General features: G+C 47.5%; 1 long non-coding RNA gene across 3 annotated transcripts in view; it reads right to left on the bottom strand.

Moving 5' to 3' along the window:
- Nucleotides 1-1,473: 1,473 nt before the first annotated feature.
- Nucleotides 1,474-24,144, bottom strand: part of LOC106740297 (uncharacterized) — a 43,022-nt gene continuing 20,351 nt past the window's right edge. For 2 of the 3 annotated variants that reach the window (XR_009463337.1, XR_009463338.1), the window contains 2 exons: nucleotides 3,299-3,742; nucleotides 1,474-2,499 (listed from right to left, as the gene is read on the bottom strand). This is a non-coding gene — a long non-coding RNA (uncharacterized LOC106740297). Of the gene's footprint in view, nucleotides 2,500-3,298; nucleotides 3,743-23,324; nucleotides 23,664-24,144 lie in introns of those variants that run through there. The other variant, XR_001373772.3, reaches the window with a different exon arrangement.

Below are 24,144 nucleotides of genomic sequence, written 5' to 3'. Positions count from 1 at the left end.
GGGGCTGTACTCAGTTGAAGCTAAAGCAGCTTAGCTGGAGTCAGCCACACCAGGGTCATCAGGCTCCTGGCCCTCAGAGCTACTACAGGACATGATCCTCTGTCAGTTGACAGGGCTGTCTGGCTAACTGGGATTACCCTAAAAAATGATAGCAGTACTGGTGAAGACAAGAAGTCCCAGGGAGAAATTTCTCCCCTAGCTTTTGAGCATGTGGTGGCTGAGACCCCTGGGTAACAAGTACTCCCTGAAAGCCATAGGAGTGAGCTGGCTCAAGGTGCATCAGCCCATCCCTGGGTCTCTCAGACTTTCGCTGTGTGGTGCTCACACCCATGCTCACTCTCTGTCTTTTCCCACGGCCCTTACCAGCTGGTCAGGCTCATCCCAGGGTCAAGAGATTGCACACCTCCCTTGGCTCATCTCCTCCACAGCTTCAGGGTGGTCCAGACATTCTTCAAAGTATCTTCCCTGACACAATGGGTGTGAGGTTTTATTTCTGCTCCACTGTTTGCTAATGGCTACTTGCCCTTGTCTAGCCAAGAAAGCAGCCAGGGGAAGCCTAGAGCTAGACAGAGCTTTATTTAAGTGTGCGTTTCACCCATGTATGTGTGTGTGTGTGTGTGTGTGTGCATGCAAATGTGCATACGCTTGCATAAGACAGAACTTTGCAGGCCCCCGCTCCTCAGCCTAGCACAACTCAGTGACGGGAGTATTATAAACACTCAGACAGACACTGGGCAGAAAGCCAGGGTACTACTGCAAAATCTAACCCCACTCCCAGTAAAATTCCAAGCCTAAACTCCCCCTGACAGAGCAAAGCAGGACTTGTCATTGGGAGGCTTCTGTGTGAGACCTCCTGCCTACATCACACAGCAGGATCAGGGCTGTGGATTGGGTGGGAGACCCCAGGAGACACACCAGGCCTCCTCCATCACTAGGCAATATTCTCATCTGTGGGAACACTTGGCAGTGACTTGGGTGGCTCTCAGCTGACAGGTTTAAATTAGGGTGGACATTTTTCCTGGAGCTATACATGGAATTAATGGCCGGAGAGTATGATCAGTGCCTTTCTTATAGCCACCACTGCAGATGACCCAGTGAATTCCCACAACAGGACTCTGATGTACAGAAGCAGCCACCTAAACTAGAACATAACTCAGAGTCCCATTTCTTGAGCTTCATGAACAGAAATTAAATCCCCCAACATTTCCTGAATACTCATTGGGAATTCCCCTCCAATGACCATATGCATGTTGTCTCCCAAATTTTCTTTCATGGATTTCACAAAGGTCAAATACTGCCAGCCATCATGTTTGGAAGATTTTTCTTCTATGTTTTTTTCCATTAAGGCATTGTTTCATCTTCAGCTCTGATTATAGGAAGCAATATTCCTGGCACTTGGCTAAGAGAATTCCTCCAGTGACAGTTAACAGAGACAATGCCCTGGAACATGTAAGTCTACTATGGTCCTCTGGCTGATGGGTAGACGGATTTATTTAAATCCTTACTCTTTGCTTTCAAATGCATTTTATGGGGTAACTTCTCAGTCAGCTTAGAGTCATGGATCCACAGGCTATGGAAAAAAGCAGGCCCTTTATCCAAAAGCTAACCACCATTCCAATTACATATTGGAAAGGAGACAAGGTTCCTTGGGTGAATCTAGTATCTTTTATTAGACTAACCCAAATAGTTGGAAAACAATTATTAAGCAAGCTTTTGGGTTCAAAAACCCTTCGTCAGGCTAAGGAAGTTTCAGCAGTTGGTGTGTGCTCTTCCTGGATGAAATGACAAGTAAAGAAGCCAGGGGCTGGGCTGGGCTGCATACAAGACAGGTAGTCAGGGAAAATGTAGACTGAGGAGTCAATGGGTGAGACAGCGGGGAGGGGGGAGAGAAGGGGGATGAAAGTGAAGAGATGCCTGGGGAGTCAGATGTCAGGCAGGTTATAACGTGTCATAAATCCAATGTCTATATTTAGTCCATGATTTTTAGTATCCAGGAGGTTGATGAAGTGGAGTTCATAGGCGCGTCTCTGGGAAGTGTTGCATAGGTTTCCTTTGAGGATCAAGACTGAGAGATTGGAGAGAGAGTGGTTTTCTTGTGAGAAATGTGCCCCCACCGGTAATTGGGTGTTTCTGTCTTTGATAGATTTCCGGTGTGCGTTCATTCAGGTGCGCAGTTGTTGTCTGGTCTCTCTTACATATCTTCCATCAGGGCGTTTGGTCCATTGGATGAGGTATACTACATTCCTGGAGGTGCAGCTGTAAGATCCAGGGATGCCGATGGCTCTGTTGTGGGGTGTAGTAATAGTGGGGGTGGTGGAGATGTGTTGGCAGGTTTTGCATTTCTTGTCCTGGCACGGTCTGGATCTTTTTGGTGTGTTCTGGGCTTGAGGAATTTTGCTTCTGGTGATGAGGTTAGCGAGGCTCGGTGCTTGTTTGAAGGCTAGGATGGGTGGCTCTGGGAAGATCTTTTTAAGAATAGGGTCTTAACAACCTACACTCCTGTAATATTGGAAAGGAAACACTGATTAGTAACTAAAGCCAGGCACTGTGAAGCCAGATCAGGTCATAACCTGGCTCCTCTGAGTTGTGCATAATTACTTTGTGCGCCTAATTGTGCTGCGTTCATAACATCGGGACAACTAGGGGTTAATGTGCCCCGACAAAAGGTACCAAGACCTAATTAGTTTACAAAGAGCTTTGATAAGGAAGCTGTTAAGGAATAGCACATAATATCAGGGACATCTCCGCAGTGAGCTGTATGTGAATGGAGCCCTTGGGGGCAGTGCCTTTGCTGCCTTTTCCTCAGGGGAATGGTGGCCTGAAATCGCAGGCCTGGAGGATGAACTCCAGGGGCCTCACAGGTACATCAGGAGCCTGGGCGTGTTGGATTTGATAAGCACATGCATGCTTCAGAGTCTTAAACTGTGTCAAAGTCCAGCTCCTTCTTGCAAAGCTGTGCTGTTGGGAACATAATTAACACCTATTTACAGCATAAGGAACCCTATCCATCAAAATGCCCTCTAGGTTGCATGAAGGCATAAAAAGGTCCCAACCACAGAACTGGCTTTTTAAAGGAGTTCATCTGAATAGCACATCTGATCACCCCTCTACAGAATTATCACACCAAACATATAGTATACAGGGCCATGCCGGTCACCCCCGCCAATGCTGCTGGCCCCTGGGCACAAAATATGCCCCCCAGCATGTATGCCTAGTTTTTCCCCACAAGCAGGAGGGATCAAGTGTTGAAATATCACAAACATACAAAAAACTAGAACTCTTGGTTCCAAAATGATACCTTTTATTAGACCAACTGGAAAATGGCAAGAAAACTGTCCTTTTCTGCAAGCTTTTGGGATCAAAGTCCCTTCGTCAGGCTCTGGGAAAAGTGTAGATGGTACAAGATGGTAAAAAGTCCCCATAGGTAGGAAATAAACTTCATTTTTGCACGGAGAGAGCTGAAGATGGAAGTCTGTCCCTCTGGGTCCACGAGAGTGTCTTTGTGAGCTGTGTTGAGTAGCTCTTTGATGAAGTGATCAGGTAGAATTCCTTCCCTGAAGATGTCAGATGGGAGGCAGGGAGGTAAAAAAACTTCCTTGTAGTTCTGCAGTGAAGTTTAAAATCCAAAAACGGCTGAAATTCAGCATCATTATTATATCCATATGATATTTAATCACCTCTGTGATTAAATATGACAAAGGTATTCAGAGCACAACCCTATGATGGGTAAATTTATGAGAACCTAGAGACAAGGAGAGAGAGTAATGAAGTCACGGAGTTATGCCAATTCACCTGATTGCTAAACATAGCAAAGCAAACTGGAAATATCTAGAACTCCCCATGTTTCAGAAATGCTCCAGGTCTGTGTATTATGATTACTTGTTACCTCTGTATACAGGAGTTACAAGATCGAAATGACTCCCTCTACTTGATGTTGGCCCATCCCTGTCTTCCCCAGCAGGCGGCACTACATATAAATCTATCCCAAGAAAGTGGACAAATCATGATTGAATGCAGGGTGGTTATGTAAAAATACTTCACAAAGACTAGAGGCAAGGATTTTTAGTGATTATCTATTATTGCGCCAGCTATATGTTTCAGAAAGCTGTTGGGACAAGCTTTCTAGCATCAAGTGCACTTCCTCAGGTCATCTTCACAAAGATAGTAATCCACTTTGCTGTTTCCAGGTTGATTGGGAGAACTTCATCTCCAAGTGTTGTACCCTTAAGGGTGTAACTGTGCATGTGTGGGTCTGATCAGTGAGGGAGAATGAGACACGAAGACAGCTGTACAACTCCTCCTAGGCTAGGCAGGCTTCAGAAACGCTGGGTGAACGCTGAGGGGTACAAGGCTGACTTTTCACTCACTCTGCTCCTAGGGTCCTGGAGAAAGACCGGTGATTTGTGAAGCTCTTTTGCTTATCACCGGCAGCTCTTTGCAGAAATCATGATCAAAGTGGACAGGCAGGCTGACCCCTGTGAGAGGCTACAATGCCTCCAATCTTGACTACACAGTTTATGGTGATGGAGAATTGCTCTTGGGCTTTCCCTCTAGCTCTCTCCTTCAGCCTTTTAGTTAGGGGCAAGCGAGCTAGGGGGCATCTGAACTCCAAGGCTAGGGACAGACATTACACATCAGCTGGTTTAAATGCTCAGAAACTGGTTTAAACCTGTAACAGAACATAAGTTCAGTGCACATAAACCAGTTTCAAAAATGGCTGAAACTGGTTTAAGATAAACCTGGTTGAATGTAGTATGAGACTTAACTGATTTGGGTCAAACTGGTTTATGCAATGTCTGTTTCAGACCTATAGGATACCTGCCATGAATTTGGGAGCATAAAGCCCCAGGCTGGAAGGGAGGTAGGAAACAGAGTTGAACAACTGAGCTCTGCTCAGTCGATAGAATTTGGAATTGATTTGGCTGATTTGGCCTGAGACTTGAAATTTTTAAAAAAAGAAGCATTTTTTTTGTTCCTGTCCCTGTACTGGGTTTCTTCCCTTCCAGCAGGAGTAATGCAATGTATGCATCTACTCTAATGAAACCCACATAACGTTCCACTAGTACGTGTCTGTTTGAGTTGGAGGATGCTTGCTGCACTTCTTATTCATTACCTGAGATGTTGCAGATGAGCTTTGCTAATTGGATTTCTCTTCTGGCTTAGTTAGTGAATGGAGCTGTGGTGCAGTGAGCATGCCCAGCCCACCACAGCTCTATTGTACTATTAGGTGTGTAACATGTTTTGCTTTGACTACAAGCTCCATGGGGCAAGAGCTACTTATCTGTTATGAGTTTGTGCAGTTCCTGGCCCAATTTGACAGTGCAAAATCAATAACAGATCCATGAGGGCAAAATTGTGCTATGTAAACACTGCCCTGTGGAAACACAGGCCAAATGACCTGCTGCCCAAGCACAGCGCCTCTGCAACCTGAGGGCATGTCGCATAATTGGCATGCCAGTGTTGAAAAGCCCATTGTTATTCTAGCCATGCACTTACACAGCAGACGGGAATAGCAGAGACCCCCGTAGGGCAAGCACAGCAGCATTCTGCACGCCCAGGAATAACCAATGACATATGTCATCGCTGTGAGATCCTGCTCAATGGACTGGGCCAGCTGAGGGCACTACTCCTGTTTCCCTCCCTGCCTGCTGTGGTGTTGGTTTCATGAGACCCTGGCTAGGCATTAGTCAGAGGAATTCTGGCTGTCAAGCGTGTGTCAGGGATGTCACCCGGCCAACAGAAAACTGGCACTGTGTGCAGCATCAGGGAAGTACATGGGCCAGTTCCTCAGTGGATGCAAATGCCTGTAACTTTGGGCAATTTGCACAAGGTGGAGAATCTAGTTCTCTGGCTGAGAACTTACAGTGCCTGTGATTTCCCAGGGTATCAGACTTCCTTCCAGCCTGTGAGGGAATCAGCATGGAAAAAATAAACTAAAACCCACTAGAAAACCTCCTCTGGGGCTGTTTAGAGGTATGCACCAACTTTCCAAGTTGGCATATGACCTAGTTGGCTTCACTGCTCAGTGGATGCAAAGTCAGCCCCCTCCACTGAAGTCAACGCTGAGTACCTTCAAGGAAATGTTTGTTAATATGTGGCCCATTCTCAGAATTTCACTGCAAGTCCTTGATACTGAATATTCAGAACAGGCTGGTTAGCTGTCGTGGGACAGGGTAGTCTCTTGGGACCCTCTCTACCCCATTTTCTGATTTGCATTTCTATGTTGGGCATCAGCTCAGGGAGGTCCCATAGAAGTTTAATGGGAGGTCAGGCTGAATGAACACAGTCAGACCTTCCTGGTATTATAATCTAATCTAAATCCTCTAAGATTAATTTAAAATGTTCTGTTTCCTTGGGATATTTCTGCCAGCAAACTTATTTGCAAAAGTAATCATGGAGAGGGAAGCAGTCTTTGCATAAAATAATCCAAATCCACCATTTAGGTCCTCTACTTAAGTGCCCAAAATAAATTATAAATGGCACTGAAGTGGAGAACAGATCCTCTGCTGTCTCCCTGTAAGTTCCAGGCACAAAGAGATGCATCCAAACAGGGGGAAAGGGTGATTAAAAAAAATTAAGTACATATATGTAGTAATTGGGTTTTGAGATGTTTTGCTCAGCTCTACCTCCAAACCCAAAGAGGTAACAACTGGTAATTTTCCTTGGTTACAAAACTGGAGCAGTAACAATAATACAGCTTCTTAGCAAACTAGTATTTATTAACATTTATTCCATCAGAAACCAAAAAAAAAAAATGCTGCTGGGCACCAGCTTAAATAAATACATATGATTACCCCTGGCAAGCATGCGGTGTTCTCCCATATTAATAATAAGCTGCTGCCTAACCAAAACCAGTGCTAAGTGGCATGTAACCACGCTGACTTCCTCCTTCAACCAAAACCCTTCAGCTCAAAATCCTGCCTCACAGTAGACATCCACGCAAAATCTCTGCAAAAGTGTCTTACAGACTAGTAGAGAAATGGCCATGTAGTATATGTGCTTCTTGGCTAGGCTTCCCGTTGGACTGGTCCCATTTGTTTCAGTAGGGTTGTTTTTTCAGTTCCTGAATTCTGATTCTGAATGTTTTGTAAGATCAGACTCATAATAAGCAACTCCAAGTTCAAAAGGCATCTACCTGGAATTTGACTTGCAGGGATGCTGAACAATTCCACCATTCAGAACTGTGGAGACCCAACAACTTGGGGTAGAGGATGAAATCAAGCCTAGGGTCACCTAATTCGTGTGGAGCCACTTGCAACCCCCTGGCATGATTGGGTAGAATAAATCTTTTGGATTTTCACACTGTTTGGCAACATAAATACATGTACAACAAATCTGTTTGGGCTCCAACCCAACCCAACTGCTTTTCTGCTCTTGATGGTTGAGTTGTGCAGTAAATGGATTGCTTAGTTCACCAAGTGTCCCCTGAAAGGGGACCAACACCCCCCTCTCTCCAACTGGTCCATTTTCAATCCGGAGGTGGAGCCCCCAAAGGGAATAAAAAGGTAGCATGCCCAGCACACGGGCAGCTGCATTGAGGGATGGAGAAGAGGGCGAAGGAGAGCTGGCAGAGCTGGCCAGCAAGGCAAAGCTGTTGTCCCGGAAGAGCCCAAAGCCTCCTCATTAGGTAGGGAGTGGTGAAGCGGCTGCATCCCCCAGCCCCACTGCGAGGGGGCACAGCGAGCGGTGCACAGGTCAGTGCACAGAGGGTCCCAGAAGGACCAAGACCCTTGGAGCTGCACGAGGCAGCTCGGGTCTACAAGCCCTGGCAAGAGGCCAGGCATGTGGTGCACAAGTCAGTGCACAGAAGGTCTGGGAGCGGGCTGGGATTCTGGAGCTGCTTGGGTCTCTAGTACCCCGTGCGAGGCCAGCAACACGGTACACAGGCGGTGTACAGAGCTTCCGGGAGCAGACGGAGACCCTGGCACCATACAAGGTAGCTTGGGACTCCAATCCCTGGTGCAAAGCAGGGCCACCGGTGCATGGAACTGTGCACAGGGCTCAAATCAGCTGAGGAAGGAGGTGCCTCACCCAGGGAGGGCAAGGTTGGCCTCACCGGATCTTGGGAGAGCTGCAAGCTACAGGGGAAGGGGATTTCCACAGGAGAGGAGGGATCTCCCCACCCCCATCATTTGGGACTGGCTGCTGGAGGAGAAGCCCCGAAGGAGCAGGGCTCTCTGGGTTTATTGGAGGCTCTCTCCATGGGCTATTCAAGCTGGATTGCAGAAGGCCTAAAGAGCACTGAGAATCACTTTTTCCCCTCTTCTTATCTTTGGGGTCCCACTATTGCTCCAGGGTAACCCGAACTATTCTTTTTGTTTTCTTGAGAATCTAAGTTTGTCCTTCCATTGCCCTGTGTCTTATATTTTGTGAATCCTGCACCTCATGCTTTATAGATTTATACTTCATTAGAGTAGAAGATTACATGATGTTCACTGGAGACCTTTGCTTTCCAGATCCCCTCACCTACATCCAGAGTATTTGCATAAGTTGTATCTATATTGCACGTAGTTCCCATGTCTTATAAGAAGAGTTAAAAATGGAATATATATATTGATAAATTTGTATATAGTTAAGTCTTAAGCCATGTCTCGGCTTTACTCTATAGAGGAAGGAGGAAACTGCATGCAGTAGGCAGTTTCGCCCCACAGTGCACCTGCCCTGCTAACATGCCCTTCAGTTAGAGAGGGGAGTTGTCGCAGGGCACTAAGGTGCCTGCTCCTTTAAGGGCAGGAACTTCCTAGAGAGAGGGTCCTAGCAGCCAGGCAGATGCAGGTTACTATGGCAGCAGGCTAATGAGGGAATTAGCCTGCACCGGGTCAGCTGACCAGAAGGCAGCAGGGCCTGGGGCACATATAAACCCCAGGGCTGAGGCCAGCAGGAGTTAGTTCTCTGGAAGTAGCCAGGGGAAGGAGCCTGCAGAAAAGAACCGCCCAGAAATGCTGCTGCTGCCTGATATGCTGCTTACAGGACTAATAGAGCTCCCACCCTGAGCTACAAAGTACTTAAGTCTTGGGGAGAAGTTTGCCTCTTTTAAAGGGACAGGGTGCACCCTGCACTGTTTTCATTACAGTATTGCCCAGGGGCTTGTGTGTTCTGTTGTTATTTAAACCACTGGACTGGGCTAAGGCTATCGGGGAGAAGGAGACCTCATTTGGGGCGCAGAGACAAAGGGGCTACGGCGAGCCCAGCGATGATAAGAGGCCAAGCTAAACTAAGGTCTCAGAGGGAAAATGTTTAAATACCACCTGCGAGGCATGGGACGTGGTAAAGGGGTGGTTTTGGAGCCATGCATCTAGCTCATAAGGCTGAGGGTGTCCCGTGAGGTATCCACTGAGAGCAGGACCCAGAAAAGGGGTCTAGGAACCCACACGGTTCAGTGGGGTCCATCAAAACTATGTCCAAACAAACTCGAGGGCAGCCTTCCTATTTGTTACAGTTACCAGCAAGACTTGGCAGGCGAGAAAAAGGATGCCCATAGGGCAGGATTGACACAGTCACAGAGCCCTAGGGGCATCACAGTCGTATACAGGGAGGAACCCAGCGTCCCTAATTAGGGAAACGACCCTTTGGGCCAGAATATAGACCTAGAGGGGTTTATCATATGACAGCAGCACCACAGCTCTGGAGGAAGAGCTGTGGGGAAAAATACCATTGTAGGAGACTTTAAAAGAGAAGATTTTAGGTCTTGGCCAGAAAAGAAGCAAGGCCTGGAGCTAATCTTGGCAAAGACTGTGGAGGGGCTGAAACAAGAAAACTTCACCTAGCTATTGTGGGTGGATAAAGTAGAGGAAAAAGCAGCCCAGTTAGAGTGAGAGTTAGACGTGGTGAAGTCCCAGAAGGAGCAAACCAAGGCAAAGGTGGCTGCTTTACAGCTGTGGGTACAAGCCAGCAAGAAAGAAGGAGGGTCCAAAGAAGTCAGGCACTTAATAGCTGTGGAGGCTGAGACAACTTGAGCACTTGAACAGCTCATCGCGAATGAGGCTCAGAAGAGCCGGGAGTGGGAAGAGAAGATGCAGAAGGAGATGACAGCATGGATGACAGGGTCTCCTGAAGCCTGCACAGCCCAGACAGAGGAACAGAAGGATGTGCTACGGAAAGTGGAAGTGTCAAAGGGCCTTACAGGAGCCCTCCAAAAAGAACTGCACAGCCAAGAGGACCAGATATAAGAGTTACACCAGGAATTGGAGAGTTGGCAACAGAGATGCATGCAAGCAGAACACCTTGCAGAAGAGCTGCGAGACAAGCTGATTGAAAGCCATACCCAGGCAGAGGAGGCAGGAAAGATGGTTTAAAAGAAATGGAGAAAGTGAAATAATATATGGCAAGTTACCATGCGTTGCAGGACCAGAAGCAGTCCCTTGAAAATGAGGTAAAAGCCAGAACTGAAGAGTGTGACAGGTTGTGAACCCAGGTGCAAAGAGTGGAGGTGGAAAAGGACCAACTTGGGGAACAGGTACAGTCCCTGAAAACTCTTTTAGAAGTCAGCACAGCTGAAGAGGCAGTTATGAGTGCAAAGAGAGAGTGGTTACAATCTTGGGTGCAAGCTGAAAGAGAACACGTTCAGTCACTAGAACAAGAGAGTCAAATACTATGCAAGACAATGGACCAGACATTTATAAAAGTCCAGGATGCCCATGAGATTGAGGTGCCAGGCGCCGCATATATTGCAACGCTTGCTGAAGCAAGACTGAAGCCTCAAATGCTAAAGACTATGAACACACTTGGAGAGAGGATGTCTGTGCTGGGAGCCCAGTTGGCGGAACATAGGTGCTGGTTTCTTCAGACTGGTTAAACTAGCTCTGCATGGTGCTTTTTGAACTGCCAGTAACTGGGTGCTGTGACTCTGCAGGAGAGCACCATGTAGGAGTGCAAGTGTATTAGCATAGTTGACAGGGGTATTTACTGCTCATGGAAATAGAATTATAAAAAAAATAGGGCTGGACAGGACCTCAGGAGATCAGCTAGCCTTACTCCTTGCTCAATGCAGGATCATCCCTGTGTGAACCACCCTGGACGAGTGCTTGTCGAGCCTGCATTTTAAGACTTCCAGTGATGGGGACTGTACAGCCTTTTAGGTAATCTTTTCCCTTGCTGAACCACCCTCAGAGTTAGAACGTTCTTATCAATGTGTACCCCACCTTCCCCTTCCTGCAGTATAAGCCCACTTTTTTCTGGCCGCTCGGCAACAAGCATAGAAAATAATTTATCCCCATCCTCTTTCCTGCAACCTTTTTCATAGTGTTAAAGCTGTCCTGTCCTAACTCAATTTAAAAGCTCCAAAAGCCTCTCAATGCCTCTGGCTCCAAGAGCTAGCTCGTTCTTGCCCCTTGATTACTTTGGGGTGGATCGTTTGTGTGGGTTGAACCTGCAACCTTGCAAATTGTCCTTCTCTGCAACAGTCCACCAACCCCAGTTGTGCCCATATGATGGAGCTGGCCTGTAGGTGCTGTGGCTCAACCTTATTTACTCAGGTGCCCTTCTGCAATTCAATGAAGAATGTGAAGCCTGAGGGACCACTGGCAGCATGAGTTCACTTAACACACATCCCAACAGATTGCAGATCCCCAGGGGCAGTCTCAAGCCAACTGGTTTCTTTGGCCTCACATAATGCCTGCCTAAGATTTTGGCACCAAAATCCCCCTCAACGAAACCGCTCAATTAAAGCCTTTCCCACAGCATTGAGGTGACAAGGCAGCATTCACTTAGTCGGGCCTAATCAAGCGTCGCCATAGTAATGGAGCATGGTGACATCCCAGAAAAGAGAGGCCCTGCTGTTTCCAAGCCTTAGGCCAAAAAAACAGCCCTACAGTACATCCAAACTGCCTCCAGTTGGCTTCATGGGGGTGGCATGAAACACCCTGATTAGGCTAGCACAGCATTAAATCCTCCTGTTGCAGTGGGAATGTCTGGGAGGTTCCCAGCACCTGCCAGGAGGCAACTGGGATGCACTGTGGCTGGCAAGAGCATTTTAATTAGAAGGACTGATACTGTGAGGGGCTCTGTCCCCCTGTCCCACTCACCTCTCAGACCAGTGGAAGATACCTGGTACCTCAGTCCCTTTTAGAAAAGTAATTTTTCTCCCTCCCATTCCCCTTCGTTCTAGGCTGGGATTTTTCACACACATCCATGGGAACAGACACAGACCCTCCAAGGTATTCTCTCATGGATTTAATTGAGTTGGGGTGGGAAGGCAGGGGGAGGGAGACTGTGGGATCCAAAAGGTCAAAACCCCACTGGTTTAGACTATTTCCAATGCTAAGCAGTGCTGAACATCAGGGCCTTTCACCTCTCTTTTACCTCTCAAACACAGCTAATAATCCTTCCTTCGTTGGTTTTGCTAAGCTCTTCTGAATGGGACCGGTCTCTTCCAAGGAGTCTGAGCAGACCCAAACCCAAATGGGCCCCAGGTGCTACCGCAAAACATGAGTTCCTTTGAGCTGATAGTGGGTTAAGTGAGAACTGTTTTGGCCCACAACCCAGATCCTAGTTTACAGCTTTGCATGATCCCTAGCTCCCATGCCAGACTTGTGCAAATGATTGAATTTCACCCTAAGATTGCAAGGACGATAAAAATAACCCCACGTCAAACCCAACATCATCAACAACAACTTGACCCACCCCCACAGAAGCAAAGCTAGCTGACAGGGACGACGTGCAAGAGGAGCGAAAACAAAAGGAAGAGGGAGGAATAAAGATGAGACCTGGCACCAAAATAACTCCTGCGCTGGGCCACCTTGTTAGTTGGGGGCAGGTCAGTACAAGCTATTTCTGAGTGGCCCTATTGCTCATTAAATCATCACCACGGCCAAAGTGTAGCACAACGCAAAACCACAGAGGGAGATGCTTCACATAGCACTCTAAATAGATGCCAGCCAGATCTGGCATAGACAGGCAGCAGGAAAGCTATTAAGAGAATGTGAGAGTGATGTTGGCTGCAGAAATCAAGGACGAGCCCCTGACGGAGGGGAAAGTGTTGCTATATGTTTATCCTAGGGCAGGAGTGGTTCTTTAATGACTGAGTTCTGGTTACACACAGACAGCTCCTTCGGATTATGTAGACAGTAGCTACTAGTCTTCGAATGGCGTGAAGCCTAAATTTAGTGCGGTGAGGTCGCCCCACGAGCATCCCACAAATCTACTCTGTCTGCAGATGCCTCGTGCCTCAGCTCCATTCTCTCCCTGGTCTTACATAGCGAGAGGCTGGAACTGTTCCATGGCAGCCAGTGCACTTCAATGCCCTCAGGGTTAAATAACCCTGGGACTCGGCTGAATGAGGAGGCTACTTTCTGTTGTCTGCTCTCGGCTCTGAATGGAGGTGGACAGATGGAGAGGTGACCCACCACTGCCCCCCCAAGAATGCTTGCCTGAGACTAGGTCAGTTCGGGACTTTCCTGGCTTTAAGGAAGGGCAGTGATGCACTGAGAGCTGTGAGCAAATGAGACATTTTGCAGTGTGCACAGGCTGAGGTTATGCTGTGCAAACTATGGTGTAAGAAATGATGCAGAGCAGAGATGATGCAGGATGCTTGCATTATCACTGAGACACAGGAGTTGTGTGAAAAGACAGAGTCAAGGTGCATGAGGACAGACAGACAGAGGGCCAAGGATGGGGATGGGGATGGGTCAAGGGGTGTGAAATTAATCCTTGTGCAATGAGTCAGCACAGTGCCTAGGCAAACCCTCAGCTGGTGTAAAGCAGCACAGCTCAGCTGAAGTCAGTGTTGGCAGGATCTGGTCCCAAGTAGCAATACATGGGTGTTATGCTGAATTGTCTGGCCTTGGCACTGGGGGTGAATCCTGACCCTTGGGCCCTGTGTTTAATTGCATTTTTGCTTTTCTGACCTGTTCCCTCTCAGCCAGCCCTACTAATAAAAGGAGCCTTTCAGCCACCAGGCAAACAGCAAGCACCTCCTCCCTCTGCCTTCCAGCCCAGGTAGCCTTGCCAAGGTCAGGCTGGGTGGCAGTGGTAGGTGGTACAGGGAGCAGGGCAGCCAGCTGTCACGTCTGGACCATTTGAAGGATGTGGTGAGAACAAAAGGAAATATGTGGCCTGTGAAACTTTGGGTAGATGGAGAAGGTGGTATGGTTCTGGAAGAAGCATGGGGAGAGCCCAGCATTATCTAGGTTGGTTATTCCTACCCAAGAGCCCAGAGCCAAGCTCCTCAGCTCTTCTCCTAAGAGCACCCACCACAGTGCCTTGGGTATGACATGCCAGTCTCTCCAAGTGCCAGGGACTGGAGCTGACAGGAGATCTGGTCTCCATTTGCATCCTTGACGTCACCATTGCAGACTGCATGTAATGCTACTGTATTGTTGTGTGCATCCTCTACCTTACCAGTTAGAGTATGTGCAATGCTGCACAGTGAGAACAGGAATGTTTTGCATGAATACAAGTAATAACAGTACAAGTGGGCACTCAGGTGCATGCTGCTGCCGCTGCACCCAATTCTGATCTTTGTTGCATCCACTGGATGCTCATCTAACCTTATTTCAATGGCACTGCTCACAACAAGTGCTGGATATGGCCCTTGTGAATGGTAATGGTTCAGATGTGAATCTAGTCTTGCTTACATCCATGCATCCCCCTGTGGCTTGCACTGGGTCATCATCATCAGCTTGTACAAGTAGCAGAGGGGGTTAAGTGTGTGGCTGGAGCTTTCTCAGGAGTCAGCGGCAGTCGCGTGCAGCACAAGCGGGGATTGGTTTCTCAATGTGTGCCTTTCTCATGAGTTCATCCTCCTCAATTATGGGGCCACATTCCTAGCCTCTGTGCAAAGGATGACTTCACCAGCAGACAACTGCATGAATATTCCCTAGAAGCAAGCGAGCCCTGGGACATGAAGCTGCCATCAAGTGGGAGGCAGGCTTCCAAATGTCAATAAAGCCAGCAGAATGCTGACTCCCAGATGCCAGGCATAGCTGGGGCAGGGCTGTGGGGCTCGGGCTGCCTATGCTCATCAGCTGCTGAAAATTCTTTGCACACAGCCCGCTCACACACATGGCCACTCAGCCCATCTAAACCGTTCATGCACACAAGTCAAGACAGCGTCCTGGCTCCCAATGCTCTTTTACTGGAGGTGCCTCTCACCACAGGCCATGCTAGATGGGCTCTGGGCCATACAGAAAGAATGCCTTGTTTTCTCAGAGCTATCAGGCGCACACCTCTGCTTTTCTCATTCCTAGTCTTGGAGCAGGGGTAGAAGAGGATGCAACATTCAGCTGATGGGGCAATCCCAACCAAGAACCATAAGACTACTGGTGAATCTCACCCCCAACATGCATATTAGCAGGGGGAGGAGCGGGGGGGACAACGACACAGACGTTGGGACACGTCTGATGTCAAAAGGTCTTGGTCATCCCAGAACAACCAGGGTCTGCCCAAACCTATGCCTGAATTCTCGTTGTATTGCATGAATTTGCCATAATGAAGAACAACCCCATGCCCTGGCTCTAATGCTGTTTCTCTTTCTGATCTCCTCCCATGTGCTTTGCTAGATATGAGTGGCCTACCACCCCCTCTAAAAAGAGATGGCTTTGGCTCCGCTCGGCTCTGTGACGCTGACTTCAGGCTGGAGTAATCACAGTGAGCTTCACACTCTTCCATCACATCAGCATCACTGAAATGGGACCCTGACCACAAAACTCTTTGGCACTGTATGTGAGCCTGGTGTGTTCTGGGTTAACTCATTCACTGCTGGAAGGTTGGTGACAAACTGCATCTGCCCTGTGCCCAGATTATTATTCAGCCTGATAAAAATCTCATGGGATTCAATTCAGTGACTGCATGCCACAATAAATTCCACAGAGTGACCGTTTGCAGAGCTATAATGAGGTATGGGTGGCTGTTTTACAACCCACGAGCCCTGTCCTGACCTCAGTCCTGCTGACATCAATCTGCTGTAATTTCTTTGAAGCCACCTGAGTTGCATCAGTAGAAAGGAGAGCAGAACTCAAAGTACGGACAGATCCCTGGCATGGAATCCCTCAGTTGTCAGTGCACAGGACAATTAATGCCTCAGCTGTTGAGGTTCAGCAGATCTGGGCAGGGGAAGCAAGAATTATTACACCTACATGATGTACTGTATGCTGAGATAACAAGTATTTACAATTACAAACAACAGCTCTGCAATTCTGTGGCTACTGCCCCCAGAAGAAGGGTTATGGAAGCCACCTTAAGCTTCTGCCTGGAGTGCTTGAGGCACTACAGCTTCTCTGTTTCAGGACAGCACCCTTCCCTATCCTGAGCCTATTAAGATCCAGGGCCTTTAACCTGTTGGCTGATTCAGGAGAGTAAATTCAGCCCCATCATTGTAATCAATGGCTAATTTAAATTCTCATTAGCTTGGATCCACTGCATCTTTGAAATCTCCCTTTTCTGCACACAGTGCAAGATCTAAACAGCTCTAGGGAGAAACTAAGCAGCATAGGAGGCTGTCTGATAACCAAGGGGCTTTGCAACACAATGTAAGGAGGTCAGGGGCTGGCAGTCCATGCCAGCTAGCACAGAGTTTGGGGTAGCAGAGCTGGGCACAGAGGGAAGCTGCAGCTGGAGAGAACGGAGAAAAATCTGGAGAATGTGTGACATACCAAAAAATATCTTCCCCCACCCCCCTTTGGCCAAGTGGGAGTGCAAAGCCTACCCAAGTTCTTCAGCCCTTCCTGAAGTATTGCAGCTTGTTAAAGAGCCAGGATAAGGTTTTTGCAGCACAGCTCCACCCCACAGATCTAGGCATCCTCTTTTCTCTTGGCACAAGGGATCAGCTCTGTTCATGTAAACAAAATGAACTGAATTTGCTTTCAGTTCAGAACAACCCCATGCCCCGCTCTAATGCTGTTTCTCTTCCTGATCTCCTCCCAAGTACTTAAACTGAGTGCCAACCTCTTTGGGAAGTCTGCTTCCAGTTATGAGTGCCGAGTATAAAAAAGCCCCACTGCACCTTACAAATATCTGCTATGCTGTTGAAAATCAAATATAGTTACTTCTCAGGGGCAGGGTAGAAGCCAAACAGTGAAACACACAGGGAAGGGAAATTTCTAAGTCAAGGTCAAACCCCCCTTCTTATGAGAAGGAGACAGGTTACACTCTTAGACCAGGGGCAGAGGCATCTGCTACTGACGATAACCATTGTGCACATGTGGAGCCCATATAAAACATGCCCCGTGTACCATTAATCCATCTGGTCTAATCTCTGCTTATTCACATCACTCAGCTCATGGCCCCATCAAGACTGCAAACCCATCTGAGACTTGGACCATCTTTCACCGCATTGATGCATAGCCTCTAAAATAATGGAGCTGAGATGTAATTCAGACAACTGCCTCTGGAATGTAGGTTGCAAGTAAGATGCATGCAACAAACATGGTAGAAATCAAAATTTCTGGGAAATTCCCAAAACAAATCAGTGGAAGTTTTCCAAAACAAGAACATACACCCATTAGATCATCAGTTGTACTCATATCCCTGGAATGGTACTGGGTTGAATCCACCTGGCAGTATCTAACCCATAACTTCTATCAGCAGGATGTTGTGTACAGCAATTAAGGAGTGTCAGGGGACTGAAAGGGCCAAAGCCTGAATTCCTGACTCAGTCCCAGGTCTCAGGTCCTGCCAGGAGAGTATCACCTGAGTAAGGAATGAGTCAGATTCTAGCACCATAGGAGCAGCTTTATTGACTATAGCGGTCAGTGTGGAGCAAAGCACTACTCGGATTGAGTGAAGTGATCCAAACCAGACCCTGAGTAAACACTTGAGTAATCACTGAGAAGGGATATCAGAATCTGACCCACCTTCTGCATATCTAATTGTGTGTAATAAAAGGTCCGCCTATTGCAGAATCTGTCTGCCTCTGTGCTGTTTACAATGCTCTGATGCTAAACGTCTGGATTATGGATAGCGTTTGTTTAAGATTCCAGGAAGCCACATAGATGTTGGCCTGTGTCCCCCACCCCAACCCTCACCTAGGTCAGAGTTACTGGATATGTTGAGAACTCAAAGATCTCTGAACAGCCGGCTTCAGGAATAAGACAAAGCTGTCTACATCAGGTTTCCAAGCAAGAGAGCAGAGGGCAGGAACATTCTTCAGCACAGAATAACCTGAGCTAAACACATAAGACCTTTGCTCTTGCAAGACACTGGACTGCCTGTGCCCCAAAGCACTTCAGGAAGAACAAAGCATCACTCTTGTCTGGAGGGGGAAACCAAAGCACAGAGAAACCAAGGGACTCACCCCTGGTGGCATAGAAGGCATGGGGCAGAGCTGGGATTACTTCTGCATGCCTAGCCTCATGCCCATTCTGGCTCTGCAGCAGGCATTTTTCACCTTCCTAGGAACAGCAAGTGGCCATATAATGTTAGGATGAGTCTTGTGATGGAATAGGAGCAAAGCAGCCTCATACATCTGTGGGATTTGCAATTATTGGCCACCCATTGTCCAACATGGCACAAGCAGCCAGTTGCAGCATGTCTCACCTGAGGAAATACCAGCTGTGGAAAGCCAGCCTAGATAACAATCTTGATGAACCAGTCCTTCAGGTCCCACTGGCAATGTTGCTATTCTTACGTTCCATAAATGTCAGGACAAGACAGGGGTGAATCAGGTGCCATAAGTTCCCTTAGTCCATGTTTAGGTGATTAATATGAATGAGTTAATGGATTTGAATCCATGGACAACAGTTCTTGTCTAATCCGAGGGCACAACAATGACCACCGTAACAAGAAACACCCCAAACAACCTGCAAAGGAAAGATTTCTTCACGTATTCCATTGGCCATGCTAAGGAAACAGGGTTTTTGCTGCAATTATGATTTCACAACACTGGACACTTAGGATACAAGTCAGTGGATGTGTCTACATGTTCATTAAAGTGCAGTAGTTACTGCACATTTAATTTAGTACTTGCTTAATGAAGTATTAACTAAATGCACAATAACTACAGTTACTGTGCAGTAGCGCCAGCACACAGCTTTTTTTGTGACACTTACTGCACAGTAGCCTAATACTACTGTGCAGAAGAGTATTAGCAGTGTTTTTGCCCAGCACATTACTGCATGGTGTTATTAGGCTGCTGCACATTAAGTGTCTTGTGTGGATACAGCCAGTGACAATCAAAAAAACCCAGGAAGAACCAAACATGCTGAATCTGGATCTTAGATCTAGCAACCTTTTTTGCATGCTATAGAGCTGCAGAACAGGTGAGCTGTGCTAAGTAACCATCTGTCTGGAGGGGAGGACGTTGCAGGGTCAGGGACTGGCATGGGTGAAGCCCAAGTAGCTCAGAGTACTTGTTATCAGGAAGCAAAGGGAGAACAAGATTGATCTGAGTCATATCTTTCCAATTATCCCCCTCAAATCCAAGTACATTCAGGGCCTCGACAACAGGGAAGTGAGAAAAAGGAAACAAATTGAAAAAAGGCCAGCTAATATGGCTTTTCAGGGTTGATTGCCCAAGGCTGAAAGAGCCAGAGGGTGTCTCATGGGAAGGGAATCCATCACAGCAGCCAGGAAACTCAGTGATTGTGAGCACACATGATTTGGAAAGAGATGAAGGAGTGTTGAGAGGGTAGGAAGGCTGTTCCCTGGTGCTCTGCTCCACATTTGCACTCCTATCCCCACTCCCAAGCTGCAGCAGGTAGTGCTGGTATGTGGCACAGCCTGTGGATTCCTCATCCGCATCACAGATCAGCCATGTGAAAGCCACCTGCCCCCTCTCGGCTACACCTAAGAGCACCTTTCCCCACCACCTACCCTTTTCTCCAGCCTGGGCCCAGCAGGCACCACCCAGTCTTGTAGTGACTAATAAACTCCAACTTCCTAGCCCACTTGGGTAGCTAATACACTCTCATGGGCACTTCACAGGCTCCACATGCCATCACAGACCCCTCAATCAAGCCAAGCTTTGTAAAACTGGCTTTGCTGGCAGAGTTGCCCTTCATGGATCAAGCAAGGTGAAGTCAACGGGATAGGAGAGAACACCTAACATCAGCCTTCCCTCTCTAACAGGTGCTCACGGCACTACCTTGAACAGAGATACCCCTAACCTAAAGCAATATGTAAACCAGAAGTAAGGACCCTGGATTTCACTTCAGCCTCCTCTGGGAGCCACTCTTACAATTTCTAAGAAACGCAGTGCAGGATTGATCAGCTCCAGAAACACACATCTCAGATGCACCTCAGCAGCTGTGTGTTTATGGTAGTGTCCAGCCCACAGAGAGCTCTTGGCATTGTGATGTGCAGAGAGCAGAAAGAATTCATAGATTCATAGATTCATAGATGTTAGGGTCGGAAGGGACCTCAATAGATCATCAAGTCCGACCCCCTGCATAAGCAGGAAAGAGTGCTGGGTCTAGATGACCCCAGCTAGATACTCGTCTAACCTCCTCTTGAAGACCCCCAGGGTAGGGGAGAGCACCACCTCCCTTGGGAGCCCGTTCCAGACCTTGGCCACTCGAACTGTGAAGAAGTTCTTCCTAATGTCCAGTCTGAATCTGCTCTCTGCTAGCTTGTGGCCATTGTTTCTTGTAACCCCCGGGGGCGCCTTGGTGAATAAATCCTCACCTATTCCCTTCTGTGCCCCCGTGATGAACTTATAGGCAGCCACAAGGTCGCCTCTCAACCTTCTCTTGCGCAGGCTGAAAAGGTCCAGTTTCTCTAGTCTCTCCTCGTACGGCTTGGTCTGCAGGCCCTTGACCATACGAGTTGCCCTTCTCTGTACCCTCTCCAGGTTATCCGCATCCTTCTTGAAGTGTGGCGCCCAGAATTGCACGCAGTACTCCAACTGCGGTCTGACCAGCGCCCTATAGAGGGGAAGTATCACCTCCCTGGACCTATTTGTCATGCATCTGCTGATGCACGATAAAGTGCCATTGGCTTTTCTGATGGCTTCGTCACACTGCCGGCTCATGTTCATCTTTGCCTGCAAAATACAACTTTTGCAACAAATATAGTCAAGGTACACCTCATCTCTGCCTGCCACGTGTAGCTGGGATGCCACATGCCAGCCGCTTCCTGGAGAAGTCAGCATTTCCCTCATTTCCTTCAGCAAGAATCTTACCTTGACCCCACTAGGGATACTTGCTGGCAGTGGAATGTCAATGGTGGCTTCTCTATAATCATTAATGGTAACAATCATCCCTTTCATTGGTGCCAGGAAAATAGTTCTCGTTTCACAGGTCGGAAGCTGAAGTCAAGGGATTTGCTCCAGAGAAGTGGGGTGGACCAGGGGGGAAGGTTGGGAATAGCCTGACCCTCAACCTTCCTGGTTGAATCATTTGGCAGAGTTCCCTCCTCCCATTGGCAGGTATTAATCTGAGCTCCTTCACAGCCCTTGGAGCAATGGAACAACAACAAAAAATCTATACATCTATAGAGAGAGAGAGAGAGATCTATATCTATGTCACTCGTGCTCTTTGCTCTGACTGAGCTTCTGGGGGCCCATGCCAAGATCTGAGCAGCTTTGCCAAGTTTCCAGAACTGATCTGGCACCTAAAAATAAATGCTTCTTTTAAGTCTCTCCTCAGTGACTGAGAACATTGGCCGCTGGCCAAGAAGGATTACGGAGGGCTGCCTTCAAGTTCCTAACAGGCAGGCAGTAAAAAGAAGGTCCATAGTTGTTTCCTCTTCTCCCTCCCTTCCCCATGAGCAACTGCTCTCGGTCATTGCCCTTTGCTGCTTCCTCCTGGCTCACTCTTTTGTGAGAGTGTGGTTTACGGAGCAAACATGTAGCCCCACACACCGGCTCTTTGTGCTGGAAGGAACACTCGCAGGCTTGTCAAGGAAAAGGATTGGAGATAGAGCAACTGAGATATACTCTACAGCTTGCAGTATATCAAGAGCCTGGGCCCAGGGTCAGGGCACAGACCTACCAGCTTCACTCTAACAGAGCAGGGTCTGACTGACTGGCCTCACTGAACTGCTCAGTAAGAGCCGAATCCACATCAGGACTGGAGGAAAGTCCAGCTTTTGAACTGCTCCAGATGTATATCTGTTACCATTGGGCAGGGAGGGGGGATGCCTTCCCCCAAGGAGAATAAAGGGTGCAAGGTGCTCAATTCAACCTAGTTAGAAGCTGACTTTCTCTGTGATAAGGCCAGAGAGAACCCAATAGCAAATACAGCAAAAGGGGCCTAGGGGAAGCCACACCAGCTTTTGCCCTCTGTTTTTGAGAGAGACCATCTGACTGACTCCTGCTGCCATGCTCCTGATACATCACCTCTCTCCCTTCTCGCTTTTAGCCTCTGCTGCAGTGAAACTCATTGTGTTGAAGTCTCCTGGTTACAAGTCACCTCCTTTCCAATGCAATATTTGGGCCTTGCATTGCACCATAGGCTTTAATTCCCAACTTGCTTAGCAAGAATTTCCAGAAGGTCTCACTGTCCACCACTGGCATCAGATCTGTCAATCTGGTGTTAGATCAATAAAGGGTTCCTAATACTAAGCATCCAAAAACATGTCCCAAAGCCCTTTAGAACATCTAGCTCAAACACAAGCCACATGTAATGTCTCAGAGGACACCAGTGGTCAGAGCTGGAGGGAGAGGTCAGAGTATACCTGCTTCATCAAGGGGTCAAATTTTCACACTTAAGATAAATAGCTGACAAATAGAGCACAGATTTACAGGCACAGGGCTTTTATAAACCACAGAGGTCTTCTCTGGAGTGGTGGAAGCTACTCATTTTATGTGCCAAAAGCTCAGTTACTGCAAATGATCCCTTGGTTGGAAAGGTTAATTCACTTAGAAAGGGAAATGAGTGGAAACAGCTCTTACATCAGCACGTGGTTGATTACACTAGCCTTGCTGCCAGCAGAATGTGCATTTCTCTGGACACAAGGCTGCTGCTCAGGTCTGAACAGAGTTCCTTGTTGTATAAATCTGCTGCTTAAAAAGTTGCTCCTAGCTTGTGTAATGATGCCGGTCATCAGCACCTATCTGGATATCTCATGGCAACAAATCTATTTTACCATCACAGCCCACTGAAGTAGAAAAGCACTATCCCTCATTGATTGACTCAGAATCAGGTTTAAGACATTGGTGCCTTCAGAAGTACTATTAAGGAGGTCATCTTAGCAACAAACTGCATGCATCAGAGCACAGGGACCCATCTATAGCCATCAGGCCCGTGTGTCTATCACTGTTACACACCGTGACCACACAGAGCGGCAGGCCAGGGACGCCTCCCAACTTTCCCTGCTCCAAAAACCACAAGGCTCTATTCATTAACTTGAAACCAATGGAGAGCCTCCCTTATATCAGAGCAGCATACGGCCCATGACACAGTTGAGCAGTTTTGAGTTCATCCAAATAGAGGAGAAACAACACACGCATACACCTCTTTCCATTATTTTATAAAGCCGGAGTCCTCAGTTCTCCTCACAAATGTATTTTCCATCCTGTTTCTCTCCCTAGAAGTGGAATGAAGAGGATTTCTATCCATGCAAGTGGAGGGTTCACGTGCAAAGAGAAGAACTAGTCCAGTGCAATATGAAAAAAACAGAGGGCTCCATTCATTTAATATTTTTCTTCTACTTTCTTCCCAGTACAACACAAGTGACCAAAGCCTGTGGTTTCTCCAAATGTCTCAGAGCTCTTCCTTTCTCCATAAAAATGTCCAACCACTTCAAATATAATCAGGTGGCCTGGGGAAACTCCGGGAGGATTGTCCAAGCTGAAGGACAAAGAACACTGCATTCAAGAAAGCTTAGCATATTTGATGAGTCAGGCTAGTGCGTAAGGTCCAGCTGCCCAGAGGACAGATCTCACTCTAACACTAAATTGTGACACAGGAATATGGAGGAGGAAATCTCCTCTAACTCAATAATAACAGTGATTGTGGTAGCTATAATCCCAAAAAAAACACCCTCATGTCTTACAAATAAGCAAAACATCGTGCCTCAGCATGTGTTATGGTATAAACTGCAGGTCCCTGATCCAAATGCCTGTACACACACACACACAAACATACTGATACTGCAATGCAGTTTTTTATAGTCATCTTAATATAAATTCCATCCCATAGGTCTTTGCAAAGGTAAATACAGATGATCTAACCATCCCTATTTGACTTGGGACTCTATGGAAAACCCAGATTTCAACAGACAGTGGTTTACATCATAATTGAGTCCGCACAGTACACAGCAAAAGTGAAT

The sequence above is a fragment of the Alligator mississippiensis genome, chromosome 7, assembly GCF_030867095.1.
Source record: "Alligator mississippiensis isolate rAllMis1 chromosome 7, rAllMis1, whole genome shotgun sequence".
NCBI lineage: Eukaryota > Metazoa > Chordata > Crocodylia > Alligatoridae > Alligator > Alligator mississippiensis.
Note: the sequence above shows the minus strand (reverse complement) of the source record. Positions and strands in the feature narration are given on the sequence as shown.